Genomic DNA, 14,910 nt, shown 5'->3' on the forward strand with positions numbered 1-14,910 from the left:
CTTCCCTTTCTGAATCTCTCTTCAGTTGGGATTCAGGCCCGGATATGGGACGGAAACAGCCTTGGTCACACTTATGGATGATCTCTGGCGGGAGCAGGATGGGGGCAGTGCATCCATCCTGGGTCTTCTTGACCTCTCAGCAGCTTTCAATACCATTGACCATGGTATCCTTTTAGGTTGGCTCAGGGAGTTGGGGGTGGGTGGCATGGTTCTGTGCTGGTTTACCTCCTTCCTCCAGGGCTGGTCCCAATCGGTGTTGATAGGGAGCGAGAGATCTGGCCCGCGGCCCTGCCTTTGTAGGGTGCTGCAGGGTTCAATACTCTCTCTGCTCCTTTTAACATCTACATGAAACTGCTGGGTGAGATTATCTGTCGCCATGGGATGAGGTATCATCAGTACATTAATGATACTGAACTATACATCTCCATCCTGGGTGACATAAGTGAGGCTGTGGCCACCATCTCTCGGTGCCTGAAGGCTGTGTGGGTCTGGATGGGGAACAACAGGCATCAGTTGAACCCTGGCAAAACAGAGTGGCTGTGAGTCAGGAGCTCCTGGGTATCTGGGAACTTACCATCTTTGGTTCTGGATGGGGTTGCACTAACCCAGACAGACCCGGTGCAGAACCTGGGGGTTCTCCTGGACTCATGACTCCTGCTCGAAGAGCAGGTGGCAGCCATGGCTAGGGGAGCCTCTGCACAACTCTGTGTTGTGCACCAGCTCCACCTCTTCCTGGATTGGAAGTCCCTCTGAATGGTCACTCATGCCCTGGTCACCTCCCACATAGACTACTGTAATGTGCTGTACATGGGCTACCCTTGAAGAGTATTTGGAAGCTGCAGCTGGTCCAAAATGTGGCCGTGTGGGCAGTCTTGGGAGCCCCAAGGAGGGCACATATAGCATCATTGCTGTGCGAGCTGCATTGGGTGCCAGTTTGCTTCTAGGTCCAATTCAAGGTGTTGGTTATCACCTTTAAAGCCCTACATGGCATGGGCCCAGGTTACTTGAGGAACTGCCTCACCCTCGCTACATCAACCCATCCCACCCAGTCAGGCAGAGAGGGCATGCTATGGACCTTGTTCATGAGGGATTGCTGATTGGCAGGGTCCAGGAGGAGGGCCTTCTCTGCCGTGGCATCTGCCCTGTGGAACAGCTTACCCCTGGAGGTAGAACAGGCCCCCACTCTCCTGGCCTTCCGGAAGTGGGTGAAAACATGGCTATGCCACCTTGCTTGGGATGGGAGGGGGGATAGCCATTCTTGGCGGCGACTGGTACTGTGATCGTGCCAAGTACAAAACCCTATTGCCATCTTGAATTTTATATCTGGAATTTTTATATTTTATTGGTATTTATGTATATTTATATTGTATTGATTTTATATTGTACTGTTTTTACTGACTGTTATTATTATCTGTAAGCCGCCCAGAGTCGTTGTGTACGAGATGGCTGGCAGAGAAATTTGATAGACAAATTAATTAATTAATTAATTAACACCTTGTAATTGATGGAGTTTTAAAGGTTAATAAAAGAAGTCCAAGCAGCTAACAACAATCTTGCAAAGTAGAAGTGTGAACCAAAAAGAAACTTGCACATTAAGCTTAATTACATTCAGAAAAGAATTCAGTCTTCACACAGTAGTTAGATGAAGAGGAAAAAAAAAGGTAGCTTACATTTACTCAGTAGATCTGGATACAAGTAGCTTCATAGTAGAAAGCACTTATTCATCAATGGTTCTTTGTAGATGCTTTCTATGGAAATAGAGATGTCTGCGTGCAAGCGAGATGAAAGGACAAGAGCTGCATTCTGCAGCACCTCCTGCTTGCAGGTGTGCCGAAGAGTTAATGGAGAGTGTTAATCCCCAAACCCAAGGAGGAGGAGGAAGTGGAAATCAGGTGACATCCCACAAGCACAATAGAGATGCGTTTACTAGAAAGACCCCCTTACGCTTATGAGACAATGCTGAGCTGACCCCTGATAATTCTAACAATCATGCGCTGTGAGAATAACTTTGAGGAAGAGGAGGAAGAGCCACAGCCAAGACAATGGTCACGCAAGAGAAGTCTCAGCCCACAGCTGGAATGGAATTTGAGAAAGCATCTCAGGCCCAGGCCTCCCTAGTTGTCCTTCAGATAAAGGTGAATGGGGGGCGGGGAGGCACATTCATAGTTGCAAGAGCCTGTTACTGTAACACTAGATTAAAAGTAGTGTTAGTATTCATGACTTTGGTGTTCAAGGCTGGCCTGAACAGCTGACATACCTACAGTATATTGTCTCTCTAGAATTAAGCATTGATGCGCAGATTAACGGCAACAACTTCACATGTGCTTATATATTCCAGAAATAGGTGAATGTTTGGGACACTTACATGTTAAGGTATCATGTCATCCATTATCCTCTCTTGTGCTTTTGTTTTTTTAAAAAAAGATTAATGACTTCCATAATGTAGTGCTTCATAAATTTCAGCACAATTCTTCATTTCTGGGGGCATGATAATTGATAGGCTGATGGTTTTGGATGAAAATGATGATTCCCTCAGTTTAGAAGGATTGTTGTAGGTTTCTGTAGTATTGATTTATTCATTCCCCCCCCCCCCGTTAACTGTGTTTGATGGGAGTAGATAGATAGGATTTCAGGATTGTAGTCTTGCTTTAGAAACAGAGTCAAAAGGACTAGATTTCCAAGGGATTTGTCCCTTAGTTTGCTTTGCCCTCTGCAAGTCTGCCTTCTGTTTTGTTCCTACATTGTGTGCAGTTGGTTGTCATGGAGGCTGCTATATCAAATATGTTGCCTAGATCTTTCTGTATGATGATTGTGCATTATTCTTTCAGTGAAAAACCCAGTGAATGCAAACAGACCATTTCAGGTTTGGTTGTTTAAGCCCTCTGACGGAGGTGTCTTATGAAGTCCTTAACAGGGGCTAACCATTACTCACTCTTTGGATAAAAGAATAAATATTGACCATAATACAGTGCAAGGATGCCAGAAAGAGATGTAAGAAACCATTTTTGGCATTTCACAAAAGGCGCTAATTTTAAATTCATGAGGAGAAATACATGGATAGGAATCCTGAAATTACTGAGATGAGGCTTGATGGTATTGCACTTTATATAGAAAATGTCCCAGTGCATTCTCCAGCCTCTCTGGGAAAATCACTTGTCAGAAATTGTGAAGAGCTGAAAATGGTCAGAACAGAGGTACCTCCATGAATCAGTGCTTGGACTTGACACTAAACAACTTCCTTATTTTTTTTTCTCCCACTTTTCAAAGATGAGTTTTATTCATTGTTATAACTGCTGTTAGAAAAATACTCTTTGATTTTGATGGCCTGCCTCTGAAAACCTTCCAACATTAGCATGTTTGTTGAACTCCAAAAGACTTTTTGGACATGAAAAGGAAGCCACCACCTCATATGGTAGTCCATCCCAGAGTATCAGCTGCTGCTGCTGCTCCCCCAGTGCTGCCTTTCCTCCCACCTCCTCTTTTTATGCTGTACTTATTGGAAAGTATGTCTGTAGGTAGGAATGGTCCTCTCTTTTGATCTGAGAAAAATGTGCTTTGTAAATGTTTATTCTTACTATTACTTCAAGATCTTCATTTAAAACTCAGGGAGGGGTGACCTCTCCTCCCTATTTAGATCACTTATAATTATGTCTCAAAAGCTTTTGTATTGGTATCAAGTTGTCAGCCTTCTTGAGTTTTTATATTTAGTGAGAATTGTTACAAACAATTAGGTGGTGTATGTAGCAGATGGCTGTCCCAAAGGTACAACCGTTTCTGCTTAAAATAAGGTCCAGTCTATGCACAAAACCTTAACCACAGCCATAGGAGTCAACAAAACCACTGCTGGTTTTGTTGACTCCTATGGCTGGGACTGCACAGTATGCTAGGCTAAATGGTAGTTGAGGGCTCTGTGAATCTTTGTATTGTGCAAACCCAGCCAATAGTTCTCTGCGGGACAAAACTGGACAGTTAGGTTAATAAATTATAGTTATATAAACTTTCAGTTAATGCACTGAGGAAGAATGGTAAATTTTTGATCCAGTTAGGAAGTTTCCACTGGTGGAAAGGAAGAGAGGACTTCTGCCGGCTTCTTCTCTGCCTTGCAGCTGTTTCTGTCCTCTCTTCAACAACACATTAACCACAGACTCACTAACCACAGTTTAGCCCTTTGCCTTATGTCAAGCCAGACAGAATAGTTAGTTTATGGTTGCAAACCTAGAAAAAAGGCTTAATTCTTTAAACCATTATTAACTAGGGATAAGCATAGGACACAAGCAACCAAAATCTGCTTTGGGAGGATGGGGGGATCTTCTGTAGCAGATTCATAAAGTCACAAATAGATGGAAGAGGAAAGAGAGATCAGCAAATATTCCACTCTCTTCAGCTGGCAGAACCTCACTTGAGTGAATGCTCCTGGTGCCGGGAGCCACATCTATGTGAGGCCTTGTAGTTAAAGTTAAAGCAGGAATTATACCCTGTGCTTCATATATATTAACCCACACACCATGGTAAGCCCCAAACAAGCCACATTTTGTTTTAGCATGTGTATAAAGCAAATAAGTCTCCTGTGCTACTCAGGGATCAAATATTGTGAAGTTGTTGGCTGAAAAGGATCAGGTTCCGAGTAAAATAAACATGTCTTTAACCGGTAATGTACTTGTAGAGAATCAACTAAGATAATCATTAAGCTGCAGAACCCTACAAAACTCGAAGGCTAGGACTTCTAAAGAGGAAATGGAAGGGATGAGTTGTTATTTGTACAAACGAGAAAAGATGTATTAGCTGTTTCTGTCATCATGCATACAGGAAATTACTGGAATTATTTTATACTACTCTAGGACAATACCTTCTCTGAATGGCAGTTTCCTAATAACATTTATAAACTTGGTTAAATGTAAATTCTTCCTCTTCTAATATGAACATTTAGCATTTCTAAAATTAGAGTTCATATGGAGAATGCTACATAAACAAAGCAATTTCGCCATTGCTTAAAATAAATGAGGGTCATTTGAACTGTTCTAGTTCAAAGCCAATGTCCCTTGTTAATAAAGACTTGCAAAATCAATGCCAGCACTTTTAAACAGCCCTTTCCAGTGTAAAGAATTTAGGGGCGGACTGAGTTTTGTTTTGTTTAGATTGAATACATTTTAGGGAAGGCTATTTCCTGACAATCGATTTAAAAACAAAACACTAAATGATTAAATCCATTCATAAAGCCTCCTTATTTAAAACTTCCTCTTCGTGGTAGCTTAAACTAGTGCTGAAAAACATTTGATTGCATTGAGCAAAGACTCTCTCTGCCAAGCCCTAAATAAATTTTATCTGGAAATGTCTGTGTGTAATGAAACAGGATAGTGGAGCATAGTAAAGATGGGGATTAAAAGGATGCTTTAGTAGGAGTTCAATCAGGCATCATTTTCCAGCTTAATTCAAGGACTAAAATCAAGTCAGGCCATGTCAGTCTCCTGTATTCAAGGGTCATCAACTTTCAATTTCTCCCCTTTCTGGCATAGTGTTTGTGTTTTTAACTCCTTCAAAAAAGGCAAACATTCAGCAGGAGAAGCTTTTCCAGCATCCTGGACAGAAGGCATCAGTTTTGACTTTCACAGTATCATGAAGCTATTAAGGCACAGGAACCCTGCCAAAAAAACATGGGTATGTCTACTTTTCTCCAGCCTCACGGCTTCCTCAAGGTTTGCTGACTTGCAAATGAAACCTGTGAAAGTATAATAAAAAGGCCAATTTTTAGAATATGGTACTAACTAGCTTTGACTTTCCCTGATCTAGAACCGCCAGGGGAATTTGAATTGCAGCACCCAGAATACCTAGGATAGCTATTGAGTAAACTGATCAGATCTGGGCTACAAAAATCCATACAACCACTAGATGGCAGCAGATAGACAACTCTACGATTTTGCTGCCATTTAGTGGTCATCCAGTTTTTTGCAGCCAGATTTAGAAGCCATATTATTGAGGAAAATGCTCTACAGGTTAGGGATTCTAATTACCTAATTTACATGAGAAAAAACTTACTTTCACTTGCTCTTATTCAACAGTTGGAAGTCAAAAACCCATCAACTGATGTCAGCCTTTGAGGTAGGCCAGGCCAGGAAACAGACTCTACAGGTTTGTGTGGAATTCTACTTTATTGATAAAGGCTGTATCAGCCTTCTTCAAGTGGCAATTAAAAAAAATATGTTTTTTGAACTTCGCACACTGCACAGTGCTAGCATTCACAGTGGTGGGAATGTTTATGCACCATGACTCAGTTGCTGGTCTGCCACTTAGCTGTTGTTGTAAATGTTGTAAACATGGTGGACTGTGTAGGTTAGAAATGAACTGTATTGTGAAGTTTTTGTTTTTTGCAATTTTTACACAGAGGTTCCTTGAGAAAATTAATTGAAGGTTTCTTCCAACAGAATCTTGAAAGCCTACTTTCATTTTCCCTCTCTCTCTCCTTCTCACACTATAGGGAGTTAGCGGGAAGCCAGTCTGAGCTTTTTCCTAATTTCCCGGGCTTAAAGCAAGTTTGTCTACATACTGTTGTAACCACCTCTACATAGTTTCTCCAAGGTCATGTCTGTGGCTTTCCATGCCTACAGAACATCCAAACACCTCCTTGTAATCCTAAATCATCTTCTGCTTGAGTCCAGGAGCAAGGGCTGGTAGTTAGTAGTTAGTTAGTTAGTAGTTTTTGCAAGTGGCAACCCTCAAGGGGGAATGCGGAGGGGGGTATTTTTTCCTAGATTTTCAGTTTCTTTTTTGGGGGAAAGTTTTGAAAATTCTTCATTTTTAAAAAAAATGTGGCATTAAGCCTCTAGTTTTCTGGTGGGAACATGTGCTGTTTTCAACAGTCACAATCTAATGGGGCTATCCAAAAAATTAGGTGGGGACAGTTTACTTGACCTTTAAAGATAATTTGCAGTTGCTAGCCTGGCTCTGGGTGAAACACACAATTCAAGCATTCATGGACTGATTTATTAAAAAAAAAAATTAAAGAGTTTATTTTCCTAACTTGCAAAGTATTTCATTTAATTTCATTGCTCTGTGATAACTTGAGGGAAATGAATCTGGCAAACCATTTAATTATGACACAACAGATATGCATATCTCAAAGGAATGCAAAAATATATAAGAACAACAGTTCTTTAAAGCACATGACTTTCATAATTTACATTGTTTTATATTATAAAAATTAAATTATGTACAATTTTTTAAAAGAAAGTTCAATAATTGTTACTTTTCTTGCAATAATTTAATAATAAAACAAGAATACATAGCAGAAAATACATGACAAGCTACAACAGTAGGCTGTCCATACGTGTCCTGACAAGCAGGAACCACGCCGAGATGAGGAATAAGTCTCTAGTGTTTTATTACTGCTACAGTAGACAGAAAATCCTACCAAACTGAAGAATCGTGAGAAAACCCATACGGATAAACCCCAAAAGTCAAGGTGGGTCTGTTCTGTATCTCTTTGAATGACAGCTCAAATTCTCTCTACTATGCATGTGTTTTCCCCCCTGGATAGGGGCCTCCTCCTGCTCACCATCAGTGCTCATGACAATACGTCCTGTTTTGAATGGGACAGTCCCATTTTTTTAACATTTCCATACCGTCCCATCATTTTAATATAAATGTCCATTTTGTCCCGTTTTCTTAAAAACGTTACTTCAAAATTTGAAAGTTCCCGCGAACCTGTCAGAATGCAGTCTGACTTTGAGTGGAAGGAGGGGGAGCTCAGCAGAAATGGCAGGAAAAAAGCTGCAGAGTTCAACCCAGCAGGAAACTTAAAAAGAAAAAAACAGGATCAGCTGATAGGCGGTGATCAAAGGGCGAGCTGATTGGCTCCTGCCTTGAAAGGGCAGGAAGAAAAGAACATAAAAGCACGGCCAGAGGAGGAATGGCTTGTCGGGGACAACCGTTCACCAGACTCTCCAGCCCAGCCTTGCCTCTCGCAAACGAAGGAATCCGAAGATTCCCAGCCCAAGAAAACCGGAGAAGTTCCTGCCTGCTGATCCAGCCCATCGCCCAGCCCTGCCCTGTTTTGCCATTCCAATGTCCCATTTTTAACCCCATCCCGTTTTGCCATCCCAATGTCCTGTTTTTGTCTCAAGGAAATATGGTCAGCTTATCCAACAGGAATATTCTTCTGTTTTCTAACAACTTTTTTTTCTTTGATGCTGCAAAATGCAGCACAAGTTCATCCACATCCAGTACTCCAGTAATGTTCAAAATCAAATCTTTTCAAACAAAACAAGATCATCTTTTTATTCATATAGCACTGAGGTCATATTAAATCAGAATGCATCCTTCAACTGTTGTTCTAATGCTTGGAGTTACAAGGGCAGTTTCAAAGATAATCCCAGGAATGCAGATCCATATTTTGTTTATTCGTCTGCAAATTGCATCAACCAATAATCTTTTCTTAATAAGAAGTTTTGCCAAATGAATCACTGAATTTAAGTTTTCTATACTTTTTCAGTGGTCTGAACTGTATTTCAATATTTGACATAGAAGATTCAGATTCTACACTGGAGCAAATGCTTCATATCTGCTACTATTTTGCCTCTGAATCTATTTTCTAATTCATGAGTACAGTGATCAACAACTATGTCATAAAGTCTTCTGAATGCTAATTCATTTTTATTCTTTCCTTCAAACTTTGCAGTACCATTGTCATTGTTTATTGTTATTGTGTGTGTGTATGTAAGTTTACAAAAATGCTTTATGGTCAGTAGATTCAGGTCTTACTTGACTGCTTCAAAAAGTTGCTGGAAACAACACAATAAATAACTTTCACTGATGCTTCTATCGCCATGGTTCTCTGCCCTAACACTGAAAATATCATAGTGCTTTCAGTAGAAAGAACGAACTAATGGTCTGATTGTGTAATCCAATAGTTTCAGTTTCCAGATGATCAAATTTTTCAAAAGGGGGAAGATATAGTGATTAATTTGTGTCTGGAAATAATGTCTTCTTTGTCTGAGTATACAACCATAATTGAATGTAAGTGTCTGGTCCATTGTGAACTAATAGGTCTTTGAAAGAGTTGCCTTTATCAATCTGAGAAACTCGCCCCTTCTTAAAAATATATGTGAAATTATGTGAAATCAAAATATTCCTTTACCTCAGATACACCTGAATTGCATGCACTGTAGACAAGTGGAGTTGGCAAAGTAGTAAGGAAACAAAATGTTTCAGTCTCAAGTTTTTTGTTTGTTTGTATTAAATCAATGCTTGCATAATAATGAAAGTGTTTTTCATGCTAAATCTTCCATCGTATGACAGCAATTATCTTGTCAAATTTTAAGTCAGTCAGTCAATCAGTCAGTCAGTCAATGTTAACAAATTTTCAGATGTTACAGTTTGAATACTTTGTGAATGAAGCTCTAAAACGGTACATTATCCTTCTGTTGGTTTCAGGTTTACAAGATAGCAGGCAAAAGTATCTAGGGCTGTGTTCTCTGACCTGTAGCTTCCAAATGTGTTAGATTGTAATTTCCATCATTTCTCAGCCAATGTGAGCAAAGGTTGGTCCATTCTAGGAACTTGTAATTCGACACATCTTGAGAATGTAAGACTGGAGGAGTGAGTCACTCTAGTGAGTCAGGAAAAAGTAGTCTTCAGTTGATGGAAATGATTACAGAAAGTTGTAGGTAAAAGCATAAAGGAAATGTCTATGTATATCAAAGTGAAATAAGACACAGAGACACACTGGGAATTCTGGCTTATATATGATTTTATAAGGTAAGAAGAAAATCAATTATTCTGGCTTTATGTTGAATTCTGCATTAATCAAATCAATTCATTTTTTCATTCAGTAGAAGAAAAATGAAGGCTGGCTTCCAGAGTTGAGAGTTCTTTCTTAAACATGTTCTTTATATCTCATGTAACAAGGGGAGAGTTGCAAAGTATCTATTTTACTTTGAATCCCATTAGAATTCAGGAAGACTCTAGAATATTTCCCTTTACAGCAATGCCTCTGATTCACAGATGTGAATTTTCCTTGTTTCAGTCTCAATCAAACAAGAATTAATCATCTGTGTGAGGCTTTTCCATTCTTCTGACACTTTATACTAGAAAATGGTGTTTATGTATTATATAAGCCTTGGTTTCCTAAGTCATGGACTGCTGAATAAACCAGAAATAGCTGGGTTCACATTGCATTTCACAAGCCTGTGTGAAATGAGAGCCAGTCTGGTGTAGTGGTTAAGGCATCAGGCTAGAAGCTGGGAGACTGTGAGTTCTAGTCCCGCCTCAGGCACAGAGCCAGCTGGGTGACCTTGGACCAGTCACTCTCTTTCAGCCCTAGGAAGAAGGCAATGGCAAACCCGAAATCTTGCCAAGAAAACTGCAGGGACTTGTCCAAGAAGTCAAGACTGATGTCAGATCCCACAATTAAATGAGTTCTGAATCATTTGATTGTGTTCATCTGTACAAATGAGCCAACACATGTCAAGGAGGAAGATGGGAGGGGGGAATTGCAAGGAGTGTAAATCACTGTTGTTTGGGCTGCCAGAGGGGAGTCAAGGTCGTACTGCCAGAGACATCTGCGGCTGGTATGCCTGACTGTTAGAGGTTGGATAAGAAAGGAGCAGGAGTGGGGAGTGGGGTGCTGGAAAGTTTTAGTGAGTGAGTTTAGGTGGGAATCTCTTAATCACAGCTTTTCTTCTGATCTGTACACTAGTTTCAATAAACCTAATTTCTGCATATTCCAATTGTGCATGAGCTGGGTCAATATTGGGACTGATGGTGTCAGTTCTTACAACTGATTTGAAGGCACAACAAGATATGTGATCCTGTTCTTCTCCATGGAGTTACAGGGATTAAGAGAGAAGTCAGATGTATAAAACCCCAAACCACTAAAAATTAGGCCAACCAAGAAACCAAAGAATTGTCCAAGCCCATTTGTTGGTTAAAAGTCCTTGTTCAGCAATGTTTTGTCCAGTGACCATTCAAAGTTACGATGGCACTGAACAAGGAGATTTATGACCAGTCCTCATAGTTGCGGACATTACAGTGTCCCTGCAGTCATGTGATTGTGATTTGGGCTCTTGGCAACCAGCTTGCAATTACATCGCAGCATCCCATGGTCATGTGAATGCCATTTGCAACCTGCTAGCTTCTGACAAGCAAAATCAATGGGGAAGCTGGCAGGAGGTTGCATGGGATTTGCCTAATGGGTAAAAGGTAAGTCAAGAAGAAAAAGACCATGGCCGAGGCAAAAAACAGTATATTCAGGGAAACAAGCCATTAATTCTGGTTCTGGTATGAGGTTCAAAGATAGGCACACCAACATTTTCCCCTGGGACCATTTCTATCTCTGGTACTGCCTTATAAATCTTCCAACATCCAGCCCCTTCAAGACTCAACTCCCAAGGAGGTTATTTCTCCCAGGGAGCCCAACTGGGCAACCTGGCACCTTAGGGCACCCTATTTCTGCCTAGAATTCAGAGCCAGAGTGCTGAAAATTGGAGGTGCCGAGTCTGAAGCTGACATGTGGTCTGATTCTCTTTCAACTCCTATTTCCTGGCCTGAGTCCTGTTTTATAGCAAGGGCTCCTGCATAATGGATCTTCATTCTCATCCCCTGACACTTCCTACTCTTCTGAGGAAGATCCAAGGCAAACATGATGGAACCCTGTTGGAGGGTTGGCCACCAACTTGGACCATAATGGTAGACTAGACATGATTGCTGTTCCCTGCAGTATAAGAAGTGTTGTAAATGTCAGTTATGAGTTGTTGGGTATTATGAATAGGAATGTACTATTGCATATGTGCATTGCTCGAGGGATTCTTGTAGTCATCTGATTTACTACTATAGGGAATGAAAAGTTGAATTTGGTAGTCATTTAGTCAGACCAGCACAGCTCATCTTAAGAACTTCAACTAAATTTCTTCTAGTATAAACAGAGAATTAGTTTCTGGGAATATTCAGTACTGAATATGAAATACCACTATAGCTATAGTTAAAGAGACTATAAACTAATTACAGCTTGCATGCATTTTCTCTTATGTTCATGTACAATTCTGTACTAACAGAAATCATCTATGAATACTAATATAACACTATGATATAATGTAAATGGTACTGACAAACATTCCTCCTGGAAAGAAATATTGGACTTGAAACTTTATTCAATGACATTTTAATAACTGGGGTACTCTAGAAAGCATAAATGTCAGGGAAGACAGTTCTTTTTCATTACAGGTCTCCATGCTATACAGTACTTTTGATTCTGCTTGATTCCATAAGAATACTATGATTTCAGGCTCAGAGTAGCAAAATAATTGATTACTTTTGTGGGTATATTTATATTAAAATATGCATATCAAATGTGTTATGAAAGAATGAAAGTTAAACATGTACTGTATATTTGAAGGTTTCTCCAAACACACTGCCTTCCGTTGTAATGATTGCCTATTCCAATAAAAGGAGTCTCATCAGTAGTTACTAGAGAAAACTAATTTATTGAATGAATAGTATGCAAAGTACGAAGAAAGCTGAGAATGAGCAAAAGCGCGCCAAATGCAAACTTAAAAAGCCTTGCTCCCGTTGCGAACCCTCCCCTCAGGCTAGCATAGCAACCACCCACCCCAGATGCTAGCAACCGTTAGAATCGGCCTGAGAAAGTAACCTTGAACAGCAGAGATAACCCAAACATACATTCCAGAAGATCACAAGTCAGCACAAAGGAAATTTACCAGCGTGGCCAGGCAGGCACGCAACCGCAGATATGACATGTGAAACGTTACGAGGAACCATAAACATCGGAACGGGAACATGACATCCGTATCTAAAATAGGATTTTCCCTACGTGCTAGATTTGGATTTCCCATAATTGCAGTCTGTAGACAGACTTCAATTCCCGCAGATAGCGTGGAATTGCCAGGTTAGTTGAAGGCTAATGGGAAGTTCAGCCCAACTGGAGAGACTGGGGAAACAAATAGTTTAGATGTTTGAAACTCCATCATCAAAAGCGGCTCAATGGGTACACATATTTGAGGACATAAAATACAGGTACTTTATATGTCTACTGATAGAAGAAATGGTTCCTAATGTATCTTCTCTCCTCAAGAAATCTTTTTTGTTGAACAAGTTGAAACTTATCCATTGCAACTAGATAAACATCTGCATCAATTACTACCCCAAACCATTTTTCTATACAGAGCCCAAGCCAGAAGGAATCCATAGTGGTCGTATTAGTAGTGTTTTATATGTTCATATTGCTGAGAATTCAAAAGAACTCAACAGGATGATATTTTGCACTGTTCCTTACAAAGAAAATACTCTAAATAATGTGTCATCCTAAAGAATTCCTCTGCCATAGAGAATTCCTGTACCAATTATCTATGACTCTGTACAACATAGTAAGCCAAAAACTCTAGTGAACAAATGTGTACTTTGGAGTGACTATATTTGTGTTTACAGGAATTGGAATCTGAAATCAAGGCTTGCCAAAAATGTCAGATTCCAGTGTCTGTAAACCCCAAATAATGGCCATTTTAGGGTTAGACAATCCTTTGATTAGTTTGTTGCTTGCTTGCTTATTTATTTATTTATGCAATTTAGCTACCATCTCAACCCTCATGGATTGAGTTTCAAGAGTTTCAGCTCAGCACATAGACTTGTGTGAGCCACCCCTTCCAACTTTCTTCACAAAGCTAATTTAATCCTCCCATTTCTTTAACTGAAGTTAAGCAGCCCTGTTGCTTTCTGAGCCCTCTTCCAGTCAACTGCTAGAGCAGCTGGTAGAGGCTTCTGCACGGTTCCAGCCTATGTGCAGAAGCCTCTTTTGGCTTCTGGAGCTATTGTAGGACAATTCAGATACAGTGCAAAGCATCTCAGGAAGGGAAATTGAATCAGGTCCACATCTCCATTATACAGTTGTGTGACTTCCATAGTGTCTGCCTCACACACTCCCAATCGTTTTTGCTGAAATAAGGAATACTTTCTACTGGGCTATCATCTTAGTGCTAAAATATCTGGGGTGCAAAAATGTTGATGACCACTAGGCGGCAACAGCAAAACACCCAGAATCCTCCTTGCAACCAATGTAGTGGTTGCCTGGATTTTTGTAGCCCAGATGATGGTGTCCTTAATAAAATGTATTAGAGAAGTGAAAAATGTAACTGCCTACGGATGGAAACTCTGCTTTTCAACAAAAAGGTTCAACCCTATACAGGAGTATGTTACTTTCTTTTCAGTTGAGGTTGGGTTTCAATCCAACGTCTGGGCCAAATTGTGGTCTGTTCATTTGGCATAGCAGGTTGTATGAATCTAGCCATTATGGTTTGTAAGATCCTGGTTTGTTACACTATTTAATAAACCCAGCTGGTTATTTAATAATCCATGGTTTGCTGAGGATGTTGTGTGAATAATATATAGTGCAAATAGCAGGATTGCAGTCATATTTGTATGGAACCAGTTTGGTGTAGTGGTGAAGGTGCTGAATTACAAACCAGGAGACTGTAAGTTCTAGTCCTCCCTTAGGCATGAAAGCTGGCTGGGTGGCTTTGGGCCAGACACTCATTTTCAGCACAACCCACCTCACAGGCTTGTTGTTGTGGGGAAAATAGGAGGCAGGAACAATTTAAGTATATTTCCTGGGTTGTACAAAAATGAATGTGGCACGTCCATCTACTAAATATATATTATTGTGTTCATGCTCCAGGGTTGAAGTGATTGGGAGCCGGGTGGCATATAAATTTGATAGACAGATAGACAGACATGCTCCTTTAAATTGTGGACTGCCAATCCCTCTAAAACAAAAACAAAAAAATTAAAATATAGGAAAGACAAACACCAATAATTTATTTTAAAATAATAGAACATTGTTGCCAAAATCGGTGTGGGGGCGGTTCCCCAAAACCTGATCAAAACAGAATTTGCGGATCTTTAACAGAT

This window comes from Candoia aspera, chromosome 1 (genome assembly GCF_035149785.1).
Source record: "Candoia aspera isolate rCanAsp1 chromosome 1, rCanAsp1.hap2, whole genome shotgun sequence".
Classification (NCBI taxonomy): domain Eukaryota; kingdom Metazoa; phylum Chordata; class Lepidosauria; order Squamata; family Boidae; genus Candoia; species Candoia aspera.